This window comes from Chlamydotis macqueenii, chromosome 7, assembly GCF_036417535.1.
Source record: "Chlamydotis macqueenii isolate bChlMac1 chromosome 7, bChlMac1.mat, whole genome shotgun sequence".
NCBI lineage: Eukaryota > Metazoa > Chordata > Aves > Otidiformes > Otididae > Chlamydotis > Chlamydotis macqueenii.
In genome coordinates, this window is record NC_141562.1 from 33,879,979 (window position 1) to 33,889,013 (window position 9,035).

Sequence of the window (9,035 nt, forward strand, 5' to 3'; positions counted from 1 at the left end):
GTTGCTGAGCAGGTGCAAGAAAAAAAAAAAAACACTTCCACCGTTACGAGTTTGTGTGCTTCCTTACCAAAACAGCAGTGCCGAGTTTCTTGTGCTGGGGTAACTCTTTTGCTCTTCCAAGATACGGAAGAACAATTATTTCTGAACAGGAAAAGCACAATTAGAATATTAACAAAGGTATTTTCATTTTCACCAAAATATTTAATAGAAATCCGAATTCCAAAATTCTGACAAAATTGTGAGCCATCAACAATCATCTCAGGAAGCACAGGACAACAGTAGTGGGATGCAATGGGAGTGCTTATATCCCACTGGAAATAGCATCAATACCTAAAAAGTAACAGAAGTCTCCACTAGCAGACAAGTCAACACTTGTTTCATTTCCACCTAAGCCAAATCCCACCCCAGACACACAGTGATGCATTTACAGCTAGCGCTGCTCACAGGGGGAACGTGGGCGGGCTCCCCGCCTCACTGAAATGTATGGATATTTTCCACTTATGCGCGCAAGGCCAAAATTTAATTCCCGGGAATTGGTGACACCAGAACACTGAACACAAGAATAAACTGCATCTGTGCTTCCAGAATAAAGAGCAGTACAATACCTTCCAGCTGAAGTGATTTGGCCTGCTCACCACTGGACTTCTGCCTTCAGTACCAGGGCCAAAAGCTGTGTTAAGCTGGTAAAGATTTCTTGGCTCTTGGTGTGAATTAAAAAAAAAAGTTTGCTATGCTGCTGAGGGAGCTGCTCAACAGCTGCACATAGCTTTTCCAAGCAGATGTGAGACGGGCACAACGGTATTTGGACTACATCTGGCATCGGAAGAGTATGGGGTAAAACCATGCCAGCAGCAGCGCCCAGGTGGCACAGCCAGGAGAGGTAAGGCGCCTGGACAGGCACAGCGAAAGGCAGGTACAGTGTCAGATTCCAGAGAAGATCGACTGGAGATGCACTCTAAAACATTTTTGAATCACATCCATTAACACCAGGCATTTTAGGGCAGTACATTTACACTGAAGCAGTACAGATACCACCAGATTTTATTTTTAAGAATCAGGTAACAGAACCCAAAGGTTTTGACTTTAAATGTTAGGAGTTCGTAGTCCTAGAACAACTGAATAATCTCCAAGCTAAGGTACTGACATGTTATTGGAGTAGTTTTAAGACTTAACTTCACAGATTTGGAGATGAGAGTGCATAAGAAATACGAGAATGCCTGGAGACCAAAGATCGCGCCCATGACGCATGATCCTCTGACGGTGTCTCCAAGAAGTCCCACGGAGCCCAGCTGTCCATCTGCACTCCATTTGTATACTGCTAAACCTGACCTTCAGGTCTGCCACAGATCTATCCGTAGAAGCCAGGAGAAGATTCTCTTTTCCTTTTCCCCTGCTTTGTACAAAATCTGGTTTTTAAGTTTCTTGGTTTTCCTCCCATTTCCCTGAAAACATTTGGGCTACTCCTGCAGAGACAGTACCCTGAGGCGGGGACACCAGTGCCAGGTCTGTCAGTCGCTGCTCCCAGCACCTGTTCCGTGTGTTCTGCTCTTGTGCTTAACACTCAGTGCTATATTAGACATAATGACACAAGTGAATTTTCCTTCCAGGTGAATCTGGTGGAGATATTCAGGTGTGGTTCATCCGCTGGGGTTTTTTTTTTTTGTCTTTTTCCACAAACAAGCTGCAGTACTTGTACACGGCCACGTGCAACTTTAACAATGACTTAATTCACACTGTGCCAGTGTCCACATGCTAAATTCATACATTCTTACACTGATTTTTAGACCTTGCATCACAACTCTTACCAGCTTCTCCTTAATTTCACAGGGCAAAGCTTCCCTTAAAAATTATTATGCTAACATAACTCACAAGTTTGTTTGATAACCTCTGGTTGTAAAACACAACACATTCTCCAGACAGCAGGCTGTGCCAGGAAAAACGCAGCAGAAGATGCACTCTGTGTACTTACCAAGTCACTGCACTTACACCTAAAGAGCTGTGTACCATTAAAACTGAAATGTACTGAAATTTAGAGATACACCTAGTCAAAGAAGTCGTACCATCTAACTATATTTAATGTTCAGCTTTTAGTTCTGCTTTCAACACTACTCAATAATGTTCAAATAGTAAAGTTTACTTAAAACTGAACATAAAAGCTTTTGTGAGCCTGGTTTCTCCCGGTCCGTTCTGTACATACATGACTTGTCAGCATACTGTGCAGCAGCAAACCTTGGACTGCTCATTATCCTAAATGAGGGCAGGTTTAAAAATGTTTATAAAGTTCAGCAAATTTTCCATTGACATAGTAGGAACAGGATGGGCGGCAGCAAGGAAGAAAATGAGAATGTGCAAGACACCCAAAAAGGCAGAAACACACTTGATAAATCTGATTTCAGGCAAAGATATTAAGGATTCAATTTTAAAATTCTACTTGTATCCTGAAGAGTAACCTGTGGACTTAAATTTAAATAGCTAGTTTTGAAAAGAAATTGAAGCACTTGTGCTTAGCTGCTACCATTGCAAAAGTCTATTCTGGAACATACTGAACCATGAATAACATCACAGAAAATTCATAAAATGTGCAGCTCATTTCAATGACAAATTACAATCAACAGACTCAAAACTAATCAACAGACTACGAGGAACCTGACTCATGATTTAAAGCCCTGATTTAATTTACACCAACATAATGCAACTGATTTCAGTAGAGGTACTTCTGTTTACACAACTCTAAGAACCAGGCCCCAAACATAAAATCTGAAATGTTAACCATGAGGAGAGGCCTTCAAAGCAGGAAAATCCTGTCTGCTACACAAAAAACACCATTAGAATCTAATTTTAGACTTGCAAAGTTTAATTCTCCACTTATGCAGCACATGGTTCCTAAAGCACACCAAGAACACAGAACTGCATAGGTGTTACTATATACGTTAAAGGCCAGATTGAGACCTTGGTTTACACTATACTGAAGCCACCTGTTCTGGAAGTGACACTCACATCAGTAAATAGTGTTTCTGCTGCCAAATTTCCTTAAGACAGTTTCCCAGGAACAGCTCTAACTCCTACGAGAGCTGCAGTGGTAGGAGCTGCTGATTTCAGCACGTTCTCCAGCTGCCCTGTCATATTCCTGTCTCCTGGAAGTGTCCCCTGGCTCCCTCAACTTAGCACAAGACTTACAGCATCGCTGTCCCCAGCACCATTTTCTTTGCCAGGGAATGTGGTAGAACAGACACTATGAAAAAACAGAGCTCACATGAGAAATCTGACTAGATGAGTGCAATTCAAAAGCCCGTGCACCAGGATTTCTACTGGAAGTTTCTTGCTTGTACTACTAAAGCCAGAGGATCCTTGTGAGAATTTTTTTTTTTTCCTTCTAATAATCTTGGCTCATAACTGGCAATGAGGTTTTACGAGCTGAAAAGACAAAAGATAAGATGTTTAAGTTTCCTCAAATATGTCTAAAGCAAATGAGCAAGCCTTTGACTACTGATTTCTAAGAAAATTCATTTTCACTTAAACTCAAGACTAAACACTTCGCCCTCACTTCTGTAAGAGATTCAGAAAGCAAAATCAAACATTATTGTAATCTTACTATAGCTCTTTGACTTTCAAATAACTTTTTGAATATGGCTAAGAGTTCAGCATTTTGCCCAAATTAATTTAAACAGCAAGCGATCTGTTAATATACATTCTAGAGATGGGCAAACCTAACCTCCTATGATCTCACATTATAGGTAACAATAGAAAATAAGACTAGATGCCACACTGCAAACTGTATTCTGGCTAGAAAACACAAGGCATTTTAATCCATGAGAACACCTGCATAAAAATCACACTGTTCAGAGCACCACAGGTTCAATATATAAAACTAGGTTTCAAACTCTATGAACATTCATCTGTGTTCACTACGGGCTGGCAAACACAGCTTTGAAGTTTTTCCTTTCAAATAAGCCAATGCTGAAATGCACACAGAGTATCACGGACCCAGAGGGACTCAAGACTTTAAATCTAAATATTTTAGCTCCTATGTTTTCACAGTTTAAACACAAAGAAATCAGTGACTGACTCACTGCTAGAATACACTACAGTGTGGTTAAGCCTGCTCCTTTTGGAGAAAGCAACAGGATTTGATGTTAAAATGTTTGGGGTTTTTTTTCAGTTCAAAGCCAAGAGTCACCTTTTATAGTATTAACCTTAAACCAGCAAGACATTTTTAGCTTCAAATAAAATTTTTTAAGTCTTATCTAAATGTATTTACTAATACAAAGATTCACAAATACCAAAGAGCAAATAAAATATGTTTTTAATCTTCCGATAAGATACAGAAAATATAAACACACCCTTTCTGTAAGGTACACAGCATAAACCAGCTTTGAAGATAATTCTGGTAGAAAACTATTCTATTTCAGGCTTGCCTAAATATATCACCCCTCACTTTGAACTTAGAGAAAGCTCTGACTCGCTGCTTTGTAATACTTTCTAGTATAAGGAGGTTCACAGGGTCAACTTTTATCTCTAATCTTGTGGAACATTCCTCAATATTTCCAGCTCCAGCAGCTTTATGCATGCCAAAATACAGACTGCAAAACTCTAGCAGTGACATTTAAACATGCAGAAATTGAATTACAGGCTAAGTATTCCAGTAGTGCTCCTACCTCCTAGTACAGCTATACCTACACCTCTTCATAAATTGCACCGAGAAAAAACAAGACCGAGCGTTTCAAAGCTTGCAATTTAAGTGGGTGAATTTTTTTTAAAACAAAAGTTTTATGTTTTACTTTGCCTCTGACAGTGAATTAGTAAAAATGATTCATTAGTTTTGAATAAAATAAATATTTAAGTTTGATAAAAATCTTACTACTAATCTTACTTGTCAAGTTTCTTTAACTTTGTTCTACAAAGAAGAAATAATTAAGGTGAAGGAGTTTTATTTTCCTTTTATGTTGCCTTTAAATTGGAAAAAAAAAAAAAAAAAAGGCAAGTGTTGTCATTTTTCTCCAGGGTACCTGCAGGATTTAAAAACAGCTTTCAGAAAATAAAGTAGTACCATCAACTAAAACTTGAGATTAAGGTTTTTGATAACCAATTTTGCAGCAAGAAAAAATTTCACTTGTTAAAACAATATTAATGTATTCCACAAGAAACAAATTAAGAAATCATAATCAAGACCTTAAAAGTATTCTAAGCCCCTCTGGACTATATGTACTTAGGGTAGATGGGAGGGTGCAGTAAAGAAATCTCAGATTTTGTTATTTATGTCCAGTCTGGTACAAACCTGAAGATTAAAAAAAAAAGTACTTAACATTAACACATGCTTTCAACATCCATCTGTAAATATTAAAACATGCATAGAGTACAGAAATCCCAGATTTTTGTAATACAGGGGAACATTAAAAATTATACCTGAGGTCAGTGTACATTTCTGCTAAGAACCAGATGGAAATGCAACAGATTAGCTCCTTGTGCACAAAAGGCGAGTACAACTCTGTAGACTGGAAACACAGATAATTAGAATAAGAAATGCAGCAAATTAGATGGGGTACAAAAAATGAGGTACGTAGCCCTAACAGTAACTGAATCGCAACCCACAATTTAAGTATCCGTATGCATTTGCTACAATTAAAACAGAAGGAATGCCTGTTTCTACAGCTTCGGTAGACTAAGACTTGGACATACCTGGACACTCATGATGAGACTGCATCTTGCCTTCCTTTTATTTAGAAGTCATACAGATAGAAAAGACTTTGGCAATAGCTTCCAGTAACATTATGCTGCAGGAGCATTTCAATGAAACATCAATTTTCTAATTCTATGCACCTTCTGTCAGACACTTGTTGCTACAATGCTGTGACCTCGTAAAGTGGATTTAAAGCACAGTATCACATACCTTGCCAAATTTCCATGCATACGTCTCGGTAGACAGGCTCTATACCATTTCTTAAAAGGCCACAGAGCAAAAACTTGCTGGAAGGAATGCTCTCAGAAGTCAACATGAAAACAGCATCACCTTGTATACTAGTATTAAACATTCTTCAAAGTGCAACGTGCATTCAGCAATATATGTTGATTCTCTGAGCTCAGGTATTGACCATTTCAAAATATCTTAGCAATACATATGAATAGCTGTTACTCTTCTAGAACAAGGTCTTGTTATATGCATACTACAAGTTTATAGTCATTTGCTTGCTTTTGAAAATGTCCCTTTTAAGCAATTTGAGAGACATTTCGGGGACTTTCGTATCCTTATTCCATGAAGTATAAAAATCCAAGTGGGAGGCAAGATTCATTTAGGAACATATGCTGGAAACACTCATGTTCTGTTTTCCTTAAAGTCTGTTTGAAATTAGCATGTTTTTAGATAGCCACAAATACAACAGAAATTTCCCTTACAAAACCATAGCATACATCTGTAAATGAAAGCACCCCTAATTCATACTAAACAGGAGTTCAGAAAATAATGATGGACCTCAGTATTCTCTGGATATTTGCAAATAAACAGGACAGGTTTATGCTCTGCAGAACACAAGCTTTGCACTTAAAACAAAGCAAAGCAAGGCATAAATGTTTCCAGCATTTGACTGTACAACAGTGATCTGGTACAGTAGTCGTAGCACATTAACAGCAGCTCCAAGAGGTTGATGCCATCTTTACAGTCTATGTATTCGTGTAGCCTCCTTGTGCTTTCAGGTGTAATTAAAAATCAAGGAGAAATGGTTTTACAAAGGTATACTGCAAAGTTAAACGGTCCTTTTAATAAATGAGAGGTATTTTCCCCACAGTCAGTAACAGAGTTCTGTCAGTTGGTATATAAAGCAATAAATTGTACCAATTGGCTTTTTCCATCACACTTGATAACCCAACATTAAAGGAAACAAATTATTTGGGGAACAAAAAAAGATCTGCTTCACTGAAAGGACCAAAGAAACCACAAAGAACATTTTTCATGGAACAGTACCCCAACAATAATCCTCCATTTATTACAGTTAAAGAACTCACTACTCAAATGGAGGATAGCAGCTTTCATCATCTCATGTGCTATTTAAACTTCCACAAAGTTGGCTCTAGTGAGTCAATTTGCATCTAGGAAGTGTAAGCATTATTCAGAGTTTCATGTGCTGGACTTGCAATTCTTATTCAATTCCTACCCAGCCCTACTCCAGAAATGACACATCTGAAAAATGGGAAGACATTCAACAAACACTTAGGCTTATCTCAAACTACTTCAATTATACAAACAAAAGAGTCAATACAGGCAAACAATAGAATGCCAAGCTAAAACATCTAAATTAAGCAAAGGTCTACAAATTCAGAGGCTTAATGCAATTTGCTCCTTTAAATTTTCTTCCTTTAGTCCACTTAGGTATTCTAGTTTGACTGCTTAATGCACATCTATTTTCTCAGGAACCAAAAAGAAAACGGCCAAAAGTTACATGGTCTCTATTTTTGCAATTTTAAAACATTTTTTTTTAAGCAAGCAGACAAAGCAAGTTTGTGTGTGAATGGTCACAATCCTTCAGATACTGCTGCAGTATCTGTGCAAGCCTGTCATGATTTTAAGTATGTTTGACAGTATGACTTGGCACTGATGCTGCTGCATCACTCACACTAGTCTGGCATGCGTACCACCTAGTCTCACCATTTTTCCATTTCCTTCTCCTCCCATCTCTGCAAGCAGCTGGGAAAGAAAGCTGCGCAGTATCTGGGATCAGTGAGAACCTGGGTTCATGCGAAGAATAGTGACCCATCTCTTGTATTCAAAGGGAAATACTCAAACGCTGTGACTCATCACTACAGAAAAGTCAGCTTACACTGAATTCCCTGACACAACTCCATTAAGTGTTTTTTTTCTAAACAAAAAAAATACCATCTATACAATTCCAATGTCTTACTGACAGCTTGAATACCAAGATACAAGGTAAAGCAATGTTTCTTTCCACAGTTTCTCAGGAATACTTTAATAACCAAGAAGATTCAGATCAGCTTTAATCAAACCATGAGTGGCTGTGTGTATTTAAGCAAGACTAACTTGTATTCAAATAATCATTACTGATGTCAAATTAACTTTGAGTCATTACCCTTTAAAAGTCAGTGAGCAGAGCATGTCATTCACATCCATGATCTAGATCAGCATACATCCCCAGAAAGATGACAGTATCATTGTTCACTCATCAACATAAAGTCCTCAATGTTTTACTTTTTAAAAGATACAGTAAACATTTCAGCATTTTCTTTGATTTGACGTGATGGTAAAGGTAGGGGGGATTTTATCCATGTGGGTACTGGATATACAAATGTGCTACTGGAAAACACAAATCTCCAAATTTTAAACAATCAACTGGATTCACAAAAGTTGGCTAAAACGAAACACAACAGAGATCTCAGCACCTATTGGCTTGCAGTTGCCTTTTTATAAACAGAAACAGCGAAATCCTTCAATCTACCGATGTTGAATAGGCACCACATATGATCAGAACAAATAAATTCTCACTCAATTGCAAAAGAACAATTTCCTTTGGCTATTACAGCATCAATCCAGATCCCAAACTGTGTGCGTGTGTGTATATATATAAATATATACATATATATGTATGAAGATTCAAGTCAAAACACTATCTTTACAAGTCTCATCCATTTTTCTGAAGTCTACTGAATAAAAGATTGCCTGTATTTTGCAATATTAAGAACAGTGCAACAAAATCTTTTATTGCTGACAAGGAAACAGTTCCACATCATTCAAAGACTTGTGCCCTTGTTCAAAAACAGTCATATAATTAAGAAGTATCAGACACCAATCGTGTCCCTACAGTTTAAGTCTACTTCCTTGTGTACAAACACAAGAAAAACAAATCACTAAATTTTCTGCAAAACTAAGCGTTATCACCATGAGGCTTTTTTGACAAGTGAAATGAAGGAAATGGTTCTGATACGGTGCACAGCTGTCTCATGAAGTTGTCTCCATAAGGAAGAAGATTCTGCAGGAAGAGTACGTCTGAAAACTGTTAGCAAACATACACAAGGAGGCAGGACTGATGAAA